The sequence below is a fragment of the Canis aureus genome, chromosome 6 (genome assembly GCF_053574225.1).
Source record: "Canis aureus isolate CA01 chromosome 6, VMU_Caureus_v.1.0, whole genome shotgun sequence".
NCBI lineage: Eukaryota > Metazoa > Chordata > Mammalia > Carnivora > Canidae > Canis > Canis aureus.
The window spans coordinates 12,899,831-12,913,645 of NC_135616.1; positions in this window are offsets into that span (position 1 = coordinate 12,899,831).

The window sequence follows — 13,815 nt, forward strand, 5'->3', positions numbered from 1 at the left end:
GTTAGGATTTTCTGGATCACCCAATACATTTAGATCCCAAAACTATGAGCACAGGCTTATCATACAAATTCTTAGAAGAGAATTTTTGCTGTTTTTGTTTGGTTGGTTGGTTTTCACTGAAAGCCCAGGATAAGACTGTCAAGTTCCCTTGTCTTCTTTTTTTGCGGGTACATGGAATTTTTTCTAGTCTGCCCTTTCACCAACATTGATTTTTAAGAGCTCTAGTTTAAGCAGAAGCCTCAATTTCCATTCACCTCCTCATAACAACCCCTGCATGGTCATCAAAGCCAAAGCTCTAGGATACTAAAATTGGCAGATACCCTCAGGACAGCTTTGACATCAACACTTGCTTACCATTCTGATTTTCTGTTCTCTCTTCACATATGGTCCCTGAGCATTTCCATTTCACTCTTCTTATTCCAACTGTTCATTTTAAAGGACATATGTTATAGTTTATCCAGCAGGTCTAAATACTTTGCAGTGGGACAGTTTTCAGGATATCTAATATGTCATATTGATAAATAGGTGTGTACATATAAATTTTAGATTTGGGGGATGATAAATAAATTGTTTTCCAAGTGGATGCTCCTAATTATGGTCCTCTAGTGGAAATAAATTGACATATGATATACTTCTCATTTCAAAAGTGTACAGTTTAATAAGTTTTAACATATGTATACCCCATGAGGCCATTACCACATTCAAGATAATGAATATTTCCATTACCCTCATAAGTTTGGCTGTTTCACATTTTGTTTTTTTCTCCAGTTCATCATGTAGAAGATTTGGTTTTTAGCTTATTGTCCTTATTATAAAAATTTTCTATATCTCTGCAACTAGATTTGCCAATCATTTACTCTATGGCTTCTTCTTTTTATTTTTCATGCCATGCTAATGAAGAGCTATTCAAAGATTATTTATAAACTCACCCAAATTTGCTGCTTCTAATTTTTTATGATTTCATTTTTATACACTTACATTTTTAGGATTATTTCTTTTTGCGCAGCAGTACAAAACATTCTATGTAGTGACAAACCAGATTTTTAAGTCAAAGGCATCAGAATGAACAGTCTCACTTAACACAAATTATTGAATTAACTCCAAATTAAAGAATTGCCTCTTCTATATTATCAGCTATCAAACCATAGAAGAGATTAGAGTGGGTTCTGTTTCTCTTAGCACTTTTGTGAGGAATAGATTATTTTAATTCTAATTTGAGATCCACGTGTGGAAGCGTTTCTTTCAATATACATTCATAAAGTTTGACATCATATCTTATTTTAATTAACTGCTACTTTATTTCTTAACTGAAAACTTATTTTTATCAAGATTATAGAAAAAGGCAAAAAAAGAGAACAAAGTAATAAAAATATTAAAAGCTCATCACTATTTAAACTATATCAACTAAGCAATGACTTATGAGAAAATGTGTGTCTTAGTTTCTAGTTTTTTTATTTGAAGGTGATTATTTCCAAAATTACTTCTTTTAAGCATTTCTTTACATCTCTTGAAGCCAAGAGTGTTACCTACTCCAGCCCAGGTAGGGACTTTACCATTTGACCATGCTTTGATTTTTCAGAAGTGGCATACAAACTTAAATTTTTTTTTTCAAACTTAAATTTTAAATGAATAGTATATCTAGCCCTGTTATAGTTCTCATTTTTAGTTTAATGAGTCTACTAGTAAATTCAGAATGCTTAGTATACCCAGACACATTCTGGTTTTGTGTTTCTTTCTTTGAGGAGGAGGAGGAGGGGGAGGAATGGGTATGGTGGGGCAAGTTATGTAGAACTAGTGAAATGTTAGACCCAGGAGAAGATATGTTGACAGTTTGTAACACACTGGAGCAGAGGCTTATTAACTCATGGAAGGAAATGTATTTCCTACTATTCAGCCCAGAAGGTTATAGAAGGAAGGGCACTAAGGAAAGAGAACAGTGAAAAACTTAATGGAGGAATAACTGGTGAGACTAGATAAGAAATGAAATAAAATATAAGACAAAATTAGGTGGGGATATTTTAAGACAAGAAAAACTAAGCAGAAGATACTTGAGGAATAAAAAGGGAAAAAGAGTTAAGAGGTGTGTTGAAAGCCTAAAATTTTTTTTAAAAGCCAAAGCTAGAAAAAGACAAAAGGAATTAGGAGAGAAAGGAAAAAAGAATTGGAAGAAAAAACAGTATGGATAAGAGCATAACAAAGCTGAAAGTGGAGAAAGACAGAGTGCGTGTAGGGACTGGCGTTGCAAAGGACACAGATTTACAGCACATTTGTGTAATTCCCTTTGGTCTGTGGGTTTCACCTTTGGTCACAAATAAATGTATTGCAACATGATAAACATGCCAACCACTTCATTAACAGAGCACCCACAGGCAGTATCTTTAAGGAAAGAATGCTACAAAATCATCCTTATAAAGTAATTTTGTATTAGAGCAAATAAATCCTGATTTCTTTTGGTTTTGCTTGACCATAGAAACACTATTTTATGCTAAAAGGAATTTTTGACTCCCCTTAAGTCCTGAGCACTACAGAGCAAATGTCTATCTCTTAAAAATATGTACTTTTAAATTTAAAAGCACATCATTTTGTTTAGCTTGTCTACTGCACTGATATACATAAAATAAAAACCTGCTTTTTTTTCTTCTGTGAATCACCTATTGAATCACCTCGGCATGTTTTATCCAAGGATAGAAGAGAAGAATGTATGTTTCTGACATGAGAGTAAATGTTTAAATAACTCATAAGAAACATAGGTGATCTTTGCCTTTTAGAATTATCATACAGGATTTGCTTTTGCTCCAGCACGTATCTTTTATTAAGAAGACAAATGTAGTAAGGCACATCCATGTTGCCTTTGCACTGTCTAGGTGTGTTCAATTCATAAAGTTGGTATATGTATAAGTAAATAAAAACCATCAAATATAAGCCCTATATATTCATTTATTTCATAAAAGGTATCAGAAATGTGTTCTCTTCAGGGAAGGATAGGAAACTAACTTCTAATTTTGGGTAGCACATAGATACAGGGATATTTTGCCTCATTGCCTGCATTACTGAGTTTTAAGCCATATGTTCCTGGCTTTAGTTCACAATATTTACACCACTGGTGAGATGATAAAATCTGAGCACAGTGTGTCCTATTCAGACTTCATCCAATAACTCATTTTTATTTCAGAATATATTCATCACATTAAGTCATATGATTTAAGGAAACTTTTTTTAAGCCTGGCAGAAATACCATTCTGAGCCAAGATTACAGAAACAAAGTTTTCCTCTTCTATTTGTGTAAAAATGAATTAAAATGATAGTATCAAGAATAGAAGCAGCATTTATGTATTAATATATTTTTATCTTTCCTAAAGTGTAGGATTTGAATATATTTCCTATTCTGGGTTCTGGCAACTGAATTATTTCCTCCCCTACGCATTTCCATATCCCACACACATCCTCTAGCCCTCATGTTCCACTTAATTGGAAGGGAGAATGCAGGAAAACCAAATGACATTCTTGTATCAGTGTGCTCTTCTACTACTAACTCCAGAAAGAGACACAGATGCCCTGACAGCAGTTTGGCCCAGAGTCTTCTCCATTCATCCACTGCAATATGGTGCATGAGCAATTGCTCTGTTTCAGATCACAGAAACTAAATTATCTTTGGAATTAACAAGTAGCATTACCTCCACTGCCTCTTATTTTTCACCCATTACCTATCTTGAAAACTTCTAAAGATTGAAGCCTGTGGATGAATTTAGTCAGCAAGAACATGAAATCTCTCATTTTTAATCTCTTCACTGCATAGTCTGCCTTTTAAAAACTTGAATTAATGTCATGGATAGTCTAATTTGATTTTTAAGTATCATTGTATATATTATATATCATCATACATATATATCTTTATAGATAATCATTGTTATATCTCATTATATATGAAATCACACTGGTCTTTCCGAGAAGCTCTAAATGAACTAAAAGTATTTCCAAGTCATAGAATTTTAGAAGATTATAGTGATTTACAAGTTTTGAAAATCATGTTTCAAAAGAAAACTTGTCAGATTAGCAATTAGCTAAAATGATCTTCTGATTCTTATGCCTTTCCATTCTACCACATGGCCTTTTTCTACCATCTAGAAGGCAAACTGCTTGAAATATATGAATCATTACTGCCTGTTGATTTTATTGAACTCAACATAAGACAGATGTTTAGTAAGTTTTAATAAATCATTATTAATATTAATAAATTTCCTTATTAGATAGTAACTTAAAATGATCTGTGTCATATTTAGAGCTATCACTGAACTCACCTGTCTTCTGACCAAGCAATTTTTTTAAGATTTTATTTTTTTATTCATGAGAGACACAAAGAGAGAGGCAGAGACACAGGCAGAAAAAGAAGCAGGCTCCCCGCAAGGAGCCCAATGCGGGACTCGATCTCAGGTCTCCAGGATCACACCCTGGGCCGAAGGCAGGGGCCAAACCGCTGAGCCACCCAGGGATCCCGTGACCAAGCAATCCTCATCATTACTCTAGTATCTATACACAAATGATAGCAATAGAAAAGAAAAATAAAACGAGGAGCAAAAGAAAAAGAGTTGAGGATAATTGGGGACATCATATGATAGTATCATTCATCAAAATCATAAATCATCAGGTCAAATCACATCTGTATTTTAGTCCTAGTTCCCCCATTTACTGGTTATACCAACTTAGTTTAATTACTGCACATCTTGGAATCTCAGTTCCTCACATCTAACTAGGACAATAATAGTACCCATCTCAGAGTGTTGTTGTGAGTATTAAGTGAGAAAAAGTATACAATACTTCCTACAATACCTGGAACTTAATAAACATTCAACAAAAGTTGACCAAATGTGGGGATGCCTGGGTGGCTCAGTAGTAGAGCATCTGCCTTTGGCTCAGGGCATGATCCAGGGGTCCTGGGACTGAGTTCTGCATTGGGTTCCCCACAAGGAGTCTGCTTCTCCCTCTGCCTATGTCTCTGCCTCTCTGTGTGTGTCTTTCATGAATAAATAAATAAAATCTTTTAAAAAAGAAGTCCAAATCTGAATATCTCCATAGAGAATAATAATTTGTAAAAAGGTCATATATGGAAACAATTAAGGAATCCCCTCACCCAGGTGTGTGTTCCAAAGACAAGCCTTAGGGACCTTTATAGGGAGTCTTCATCAGTCATCCATTCCAGAGGTCATCAGCTCCAAATGAATGAATCACCTCTCTGTTTAGTTCAATGAAGAAGAACCTTGGAAAGAGCATTTTCTTCCCCCCTGCAAGCCTGGAAGCAGATTGTCATGTACCCCACAGCTAGAAAGACAAGCCAAGATGGGAAAGTGCTCAGTTTGATTAAGCTTATTTACTGACTCATCTTGAACAGTTGTGCTTATATCAAAATTTTATATATCTGAAATTCATATACAAATGCACACAGATGGGGTGAGCATATGTACACACATGCTCACAGACACACATGTACACATAGAGTCGACCTCATTTAATGACAATGGAAAACATTTAGATATCCCTATAGAAAAACAGAAATTCTCTTTACTTTCTGGAATTCATTTTCAGATTTGGGAAGAAATATTTACTTTCCAAATTATGTTTTGCTTTCCACAAATATTTGCTATTTCCGGGCATAGAACTAACAAAATAGTGCAATCTTGCTGGACAGTTAGAAGAAGACAATTTAAATTAAACATTTAAGATTGTCTCTGTACTCTAGGATGGCAGAAACAAGCTATTGTCTCTGCTGTATCTATCCCCTATACCAAGCACAGTGGCATGTCATTATTAAACATTTTGGTAAATGAACAAAGATGGATAAGCTCCCAAGTGAACCTCAATATATATTAATTTTGACAAGAAAAGTACTATCATCTCTACTGTCTAGAGTCAACATTAAAAATTCTTCTATCTGGCTTATTTCACTTAATATAATGTCCTCCAGGTCTATCCATGCTGTCACAAATGTCAGGATTTCCTTCTTTTCCATGCCTGAAAAATATTCCATATTTTCTATATCCACTTATCTATTGGTGGACTCTTAGGTTGATTCCATATCTTGGCTACTATGAAATGTGGAAGTCCAGATATCTCTTCAAGATACTGATTTTTTTTTCCTTTGGATATATACCCAGAAGTGAGATTGCTGGATTACACAGTAGTTCTATTTTTAATTTTTTAGGTTCCCTTTTCTTCATATCCTCACCGATATTTGTTATTGTTGTTTTTTTTTTATAATAACCATTCTAACGATTTGAGGTGTTATCTCATTGTGGTTGCGATTGGCATTTCCCTGTTGATTAGTGAAGCTGTGTATCTTTTCATATACCTATTGGCCATTTGTTTATCATCTTTAAAAAAGTCTCCTCAGGTCCTTTAACCATCTTTTAAGGAGGTGTTTTGTTTGGTTTGGTTTTGCTAAATTGTTTAAATCTGTGATGTATTTTGGATATTAACCCCTTGTAAGATATATGATTTGCAAATATTTTCTCCATTCCATTGGTTGCTTTTTCATTTTGTTGATGGTTTCCTTTGCTATGCAGAATCTTTATACTTTGATGTAGCCCCATTTGTTTAGTTTTGTTTTCTGTGCTTTTGTTTTCATATCCAAAGATTTATTGCCAAATACAATTATCAAGGAGCTTTGCCCCTCTTCCAGGAGTTTCTAGAGTTTCAGGTCTTACCTTGAAGTCATATTATTTCATTGCTTTGTAAAAATTCATTTTTATTTTTTATTTTCTGTTAATGTTAAGCATTTCTTTTTCTATCCTTACTCTTCTAGCATTTTGCCAGATTATATCTAGGTAAAATCATGCCTTCGATCAACAGTTACTGAGTTCCTTCATAGAGTTACTGGAGATTCAGCAGAGAAAAATATAGATCCAACCCATGCTTTCATTATATTTGAACTAGAGAAAGGAGATTTTTAAAGAATTACTTCTTTATGTTCATTTCAAACAGTGATAAATGTTATGAAGAAAATAAAACAATATAGGGGGCACCTGGGTGGCTCAGCGGTTGAGCATCTGCCTTGCTTAGGTCCTGATCCTGGGGTTCTGGGATTGAGTCCTACATCAGGCTCCCTGCAGGGAGCCTGCTTCTCTCTCTGCCTCTGTCCAGGTCTAATGAATAAATAAATAAAATCTTTAAAAAAAAAGAAAGAAAGAAAAGGAAACTATATAGAGAGCAAATGGTAAGGAAAAGACTACTGTGGCTAGAATGATCATTGAGGGCCTCTCTGGGAATTGACATTTTCTCAAAAGCCCCATCGATGGAGTGAAGACATGGGACTGCAACAGTTTAGGAAAAGGCCAATAAGGCTAGAGTACTGTGAAAAAGGAGAGTGTGATATCAGAGTTATAGGCCCTGGTGAAGAATTTTAATTTTATTCTAAGCATGTGGGAAAACCACCGAAGGATTTTAAGAGGTAGTACAGAATCAGAATAATCAGAATTATTCTTTAAAAACATGTCTTTTAATATTCTTCTAACTGAACAGGACTAGGAGAATGCATACAACCACACTGAGCTTTGATTTTAAATTCACAGCCATAAATTTAATGTTGCCTACAAATTATATATTTCCTCGATCCATTATCTCTCTAACTCTTTTAGACAACTTCCTCCTGTATCATCAAATCAATAATCCTGCCTCATTCCCACTCAGTTGATGACCAATCTATCTCACCAAAAAATTTGAAGCCATCAGAGAAATGTTTCCAAAGATTTTCTCAACCCCATCTTTCAGCTACAAGCATCAGTGCTCTCTCCACTATCTTCTTTCTGCTTTAGAGACACTGCCATACAGCTTCATAAAACTAACTCTTTATATGCTAAATTCCATTTCCTCTCATCTGCTCCTGGATGTCATATAAGCAAGTTTGCATCTCTTACATTCTTGATTTTTCCTTTCTCTGATGGAATATTTCCATTAGCTTATGAACATACTGTTAACTCTCCCATCTTAGAAACTCTCTTGACTCCACTTTCTCTACCATCTACCACCCTGCTGCTCTGCTTCCCTTTACAGCAAAATCCCCCAAAAGATTTGCCAGTACTGGCTTCCTCCAATTTTTCTCCTAGTCCCTCATATATCCATTCTAATCAGATACTCACTTCCCCACCATCACTACTTTGAAACTACCCTTTCAAGATAATCTATGATGTCTACATTTCTAAATCCAGTGTTAGTTCTCAATTAATGTCTTATTTGGCCAAGGAGCTACTCAATTGATTATTTTGTCTTCCTTTATACTCTCATTGTTTGGCCCAAAGATACTACTCCTGGTTTTCTTCTTAACTCACTACTTTTCCTCCATCTCCTTTGGAGTTTCTCCTCTTCCTTCTGAAATCTTAATGTTAAGATATCCCAAGACAGTGTTTGGATACCATTACTTCTCTTCATTGTTGATGTCATCCAATCTCAAACTTTAGATGCCATCAATATGTCAACCTATCCAAATATATATCTTTAGCTGAGACCTCCATCCTGAACTCTAGACTCTTATATCATTTCCAGCTTCTCATTTGATATTTCCACACGGGTGTCTAAGAGATATCTCAAATTTAAATGTCCAGAACTAAATTTCTGATATTCTACAAAAATCTGCACCCTTCCCAATCTTCCCCAATTCAGCTGAGGATCTTTCTTCTTATCATCATTCGGCCAAAATTCTTAGATTCATCTTTGGCTTTTGTTCTTCTCTCTCATCCAATTCAATTTGGGTTGAATATATATACAAACCTATCCCTTCTCATCACCTCCAGTACTATCACCTTGGACTGATCGCCATTATTTTTGTGAAATTTTACTGCAATAACTCCCAAACTAGGGTTATGTTTCATTTTGCTTTGCTTCCACAGTTGTCTTCTCATGGCACCACAGCAACCAGATGGATTCTTTTTAAATGTCATGTCTTATCATATCCCTTCTTTAATCAACACCCTATAGTGTTTTCTCATTAAAAAATAAAAGCTACAATCCTTAAAACTGTCTAGAAGATCCTACATATTTGGCCTTATTACTTCTCTGACTTCATCTTCTACCAGTTTCAACCTTCACTTACTCCACTTCCAGTACACTGGCCTCCATGCTGTTCCTCAAACATGTCAGACATGTGGGAACCTGAGGGCTTTTGCTCTTGCAGTTCTCTCTTCCCCAAATACTCCTTTCCACTTACCCATGTGGTTAAGCCTTCCAATTCAGTTTTTGCTTGAAAAGCTCTTTATCAGAGTCACCCACTCTGACTACTCTGTTAAATTATAGCACTCCCCTTTAAGCATTCTTTTATTCCCTTATCCTGCTATATTTTTACCATATCAATTTTTCTTAATTTGTTTTTTGTTTGTTTTTAATTTACTATATTGTCCCACTTGAATATAAGCTCAATAAGGCTAACTTTTCTCTTTCTCATCCACTATTGATTTCCATCACCTACAAATAAGCCTGGCACACAATGGGCTCAATAGCTATTTTATAAGTGACTTAATTAAAATAAAATTATGTGGCTGAATCTTAAGAAGTCAATATACATACTAGAGAAAAAAACAGAATAATACCCACATTATTTAAATTATATAAAGATCAGAAACAAAAATTTTGAAATATAGACCCTTTTTCAAAAGGAATGACCTTTATCTACAAGTGGGCAAAGAGGTATAATTGGGGACCTCAGCTTACTGTTTGTTTCTGAAGTCTGGTTGTGAGGATATAAGTAGTCATTTTATTATTATTCTTTAAGCTATGCATAAACATTTATATTTTTATTTATACATAAATACAATCCTATAATATTTACATATTTTTATATTTTATGAATATAAAATATTTCATTATAAAAATTTAATTTATACACATAATTTTAGGGAGTGAATTTATATCTTATATATACAACTGGCACTTCTGTAACCTCATATGACATTCAAAACCTCCTATTCCCACTCTGCAGTTAAGGAAGCTGGAACTCAGAAGGGAAATGACTCCTTAAGCCACAAGACTAATCATTGGGAGATCCAGGAATAGGACTTGGGTCTTCTGATTTCAGAAGTTTGGACCAAAAAGTACAGTGATATTAACATTGGGTTCACATAGAATATAAGGTTTATTTAGTAACTTTGAGAATGTCCAGAGCAATTTGATATTAATTTGTCATTAATTAATCAGGTTGATTCTGATTCTTTTACATAAAATGCTGGCCCTCACATTCTGTTGACTTGAAGTTAAATTCAAGCTTTCAGGGATCCCTGGGTGGCGCAGCGGTTTAGCGCCTGCCTTTGGCCCAGGGCGAGATCCTGGAGACCTGGGATCGAATCCCATGTCAGGCTCCCGGTGCATGAAGCCTGCTTCTCCCTCTGCTTATGTCTCTGCCTCTCTCTTCTCTCTGTGTGACTATCATTAAAAAAAAAAAAAAGAAAGAAGAAAGAAAGAAAGAAAGAAAGAAAGAAAGAAAGAAAGAAAGAAAGAAAAAAAGAAAGAAAGAAGAAAGAAAGAAAGAAAGAAAGAAAGAAAAAGTTAAAAAAAAATTCAGGCTTTCAGCTTTAGTATTTAAGAGCCTTCATGCTGCCTACAACCTTCCCCACCTTATCTTCTACATTTTACTCCAATATGCTGAGCACTTTCCAAGCATGATATGTCATTTGATATTATACTACCTTTATTATGATCATATCTTTATCTCAAGACACCATCCAGCCTTTTCTGCTTATTGAATATTTTCCTACCCTCAAAAGCAGCTTAAATATCTCTTACTTGCACATAAGCCATCTCCAAAATCCTCTTCTTGGTGAAACCATTGTAGAGTATTGAGACTTTTATTAGAGAAATTCTTTTAATCTGTCCTGTACTATACCTCTTCTCTATATACTAAATTAAAAGTTACTTGAGAAGACAGAGTCTATCCTACATGTATTTTTATCCACCACCAGAAAATACACAATGGCATAGTATATCCATTTTTTTAAGATTTTATTTATTTATTCATGAGAGAGAGAGAGAGAGAGAGAGAGAGGCAGAGACACAGGCAGAGGGAGAAGCAGACTCCACACAGGGAGCCCGATGTGGGACTCGATCCCGGGTCTCCAGGAACACACCCTGGGCTGAAGACAGCGCCAAACCGCTGAGCCACCCAGGCTGCCCAGTATATCCTTTTAATAATCTTTTCATTGAATCTAGTAATTTACTCAAATAAATAGCAAATAAATCTTTAATGGGTTTCATAGACATGTAATTATCTTAATCAGTTTCTCTCTAATTCTTTTTTTAAGATTTTATTATTGATTTGAGAGAGAGGGCACAAGCAGGGGGAAGGGCAGAGGGAGAGGGAGAAGCAGATTCCCCATGGAGCAGGGAGCCCAACTCAGGGCTTGATCCCAGTACCTGATCAAGCAGGCTTGATCAAGACCAGAGCTGAAGGAGCCACTGAGACATCCCTTCCTTAAATTCTTCAAGTTAAATTTAAAAGGATAATCTTCTGATATGGGTTTTCCTATTTGAAGTTATAATTGTAAATAACATGGCATTTGATTCTATCATGATCATCATTATTACCATTATTGACAATGGTGGTGGTTAACGGCTTATTTTTGCAGCTTAAATATCCAAACAAGACATTTTCTATTGCTAGGATAAATCAACATCTTATCTACTTGCTGCTGTAGATTAGGCACAAATGACAGTGTCAGGATCAACCAGTACTCCTAATTTAATTCTTCATTTGCTATACAGTATTCCAGGTGTACTTCTGTTTCTGAGAGAGCCAAGAGGTTGTGAATTAGATCTGATAATCTCATTCTTTGCATGTACAGGCACGTTTGGTAACACAGCAAGAAGCAGCATAAATGAATCTATTGATCCTTTTCATAATTCTACTACAAACCTATTTAAAATCAGATTTATTAGATGTCAAGTGTAGCAGTTGTAGCAAGATCAGTGACATAATTAAGAAAACTGCTGAGTATTAGGATGAAAACTAAAGGGTTTGTTTTTTTTTTTTTACCTGATAAGGAGTAAGAAATGCTAGTTGAATACCAATAATTTGGTCATCCATGAAAGTACAAGTCACATTAATATTTAAGTCTCTTAACGGTCTTTAAACTCTGCCTTTTTGGCACTGAGACTCTCTGACAGCTTACATAGTAAAGTAGTCCCAAAGAACCCTCCCTTAAAAACTTTTTATTTAGATATGGCACTCACATTCTCTTCCATAATATATCACTCTGATTTTTCACTATCTTTCTAAATAAAATCTCATGTTAAGTATTTCCTCTGGGAGAATATACAAAGTACAGGAAACATCCCACTAAATTGATATTTATAAAGCCACCTCATTACGAAAGAAAAGTACTTGTTTATATGACCAAATTAGAGGCAAATCACATAGCCTTCCTTTTCTGTTTATATCAACCCAGCCAGCCGAGCCTGCAGAAATAAAAGTTAGTCTTCAATTACTTGCACCTAAACCATTCACTATTTTAGCTAATTCTAGTACGTTATAAGTTACTATACATTTCAATACATCTCCATGAGAATAGCTTTCACCTATTATTTAAATGTTTCTGCTTTTATTTACCAATAAGTCTCTTTAAGTCTTATTTACCAATAAGTCTCCCAATAAGTCTACCAATAAATGCATTACCTTTGCACTTAGGTATATCACATTCACAACTGTCAACCTAATATCTACAACACAAATCCCTTAAATCCTATGTGTACTCCAATTTCCTACTTTTCTGTGTCAGCCAACCCTCTGGAAAGAGCAATCCACACTTGCTACCTTGTGTATTTCCTCACTTCTCTTTTATTCACTTCTTACACTTCCCTTAAAACTGCTGTAATCATAGTGGTCACTCCTCACTTGGACTACCCAAAGAACACTTTGCACTCTCTGCTACATTATGCACCATTGACCCCTTGTTCCTTTCTTTTTTTTAAAGATTTTATTAATTTATTCATGAGAGATACAGACAGAGAAGCAGAGACATCGACAGAGCGAAGTAGGCTCCTCACAGGAAGCCCAACGCAGGACTTGATTCCCGGACCTGGGATCATGCCCTGAGCCAAAGGCAGACACTCAACCGCTGAGCCACAAGGCATCCCCCTTGTTCCTTTCTTAAAGTATCCACTTGCTTGGCTTCCATGCCCCTGCTCTTGTGCTTTTATTCCAGGTCAGTTCTTCCACTTTCTTTCACACTCTCAGATGTTCATCAATAGGATATAAAGAATTGGTTTATGATACTTCCAAGACCATCCTAAAAGGATTGGAATGTGCTCATCACCACCTCCTTGCCACCAGCTAGGTGTGATTTCTGGAGATGAATAAGCCATCTTGGTCCATCTGTTGAGGAAAGAGGATAAATAAGATAGAAGGGGATGTTAACAATAATGTAGCTTCTTGCCGGTCCTTGTATTAATCACATTATCTTATGATATTTTGACTTCTTATGATATCTTATGATCCAGGGTACTGGATGGCTGAGGAGACCACACCTCCCAAGGCTAACTAATTCCTAGAGAAAATAAACAACATGCTAATATGCATTTCATATGAAAACCAACCAATGCAGAGCCCACATCCCCAACTACACACCAAGCCAATTTTTCTCCTGCCCTAAATCAACCCAGGACCAGGTACCAGATAATTCAAATTAGCTGATTCTAAACTGTTAACCCAGCCCTGCTTTGCCTTTTCCACAGAAACCCCAAAAAGGCTGTGACCTATGCTTTCCTCTCACTTCTGCTCCCACCTCCTGACCAACTCTGGCGCTTCCATGTGGCCCTGAACATCATGCCAAGCCTCTCACCTCT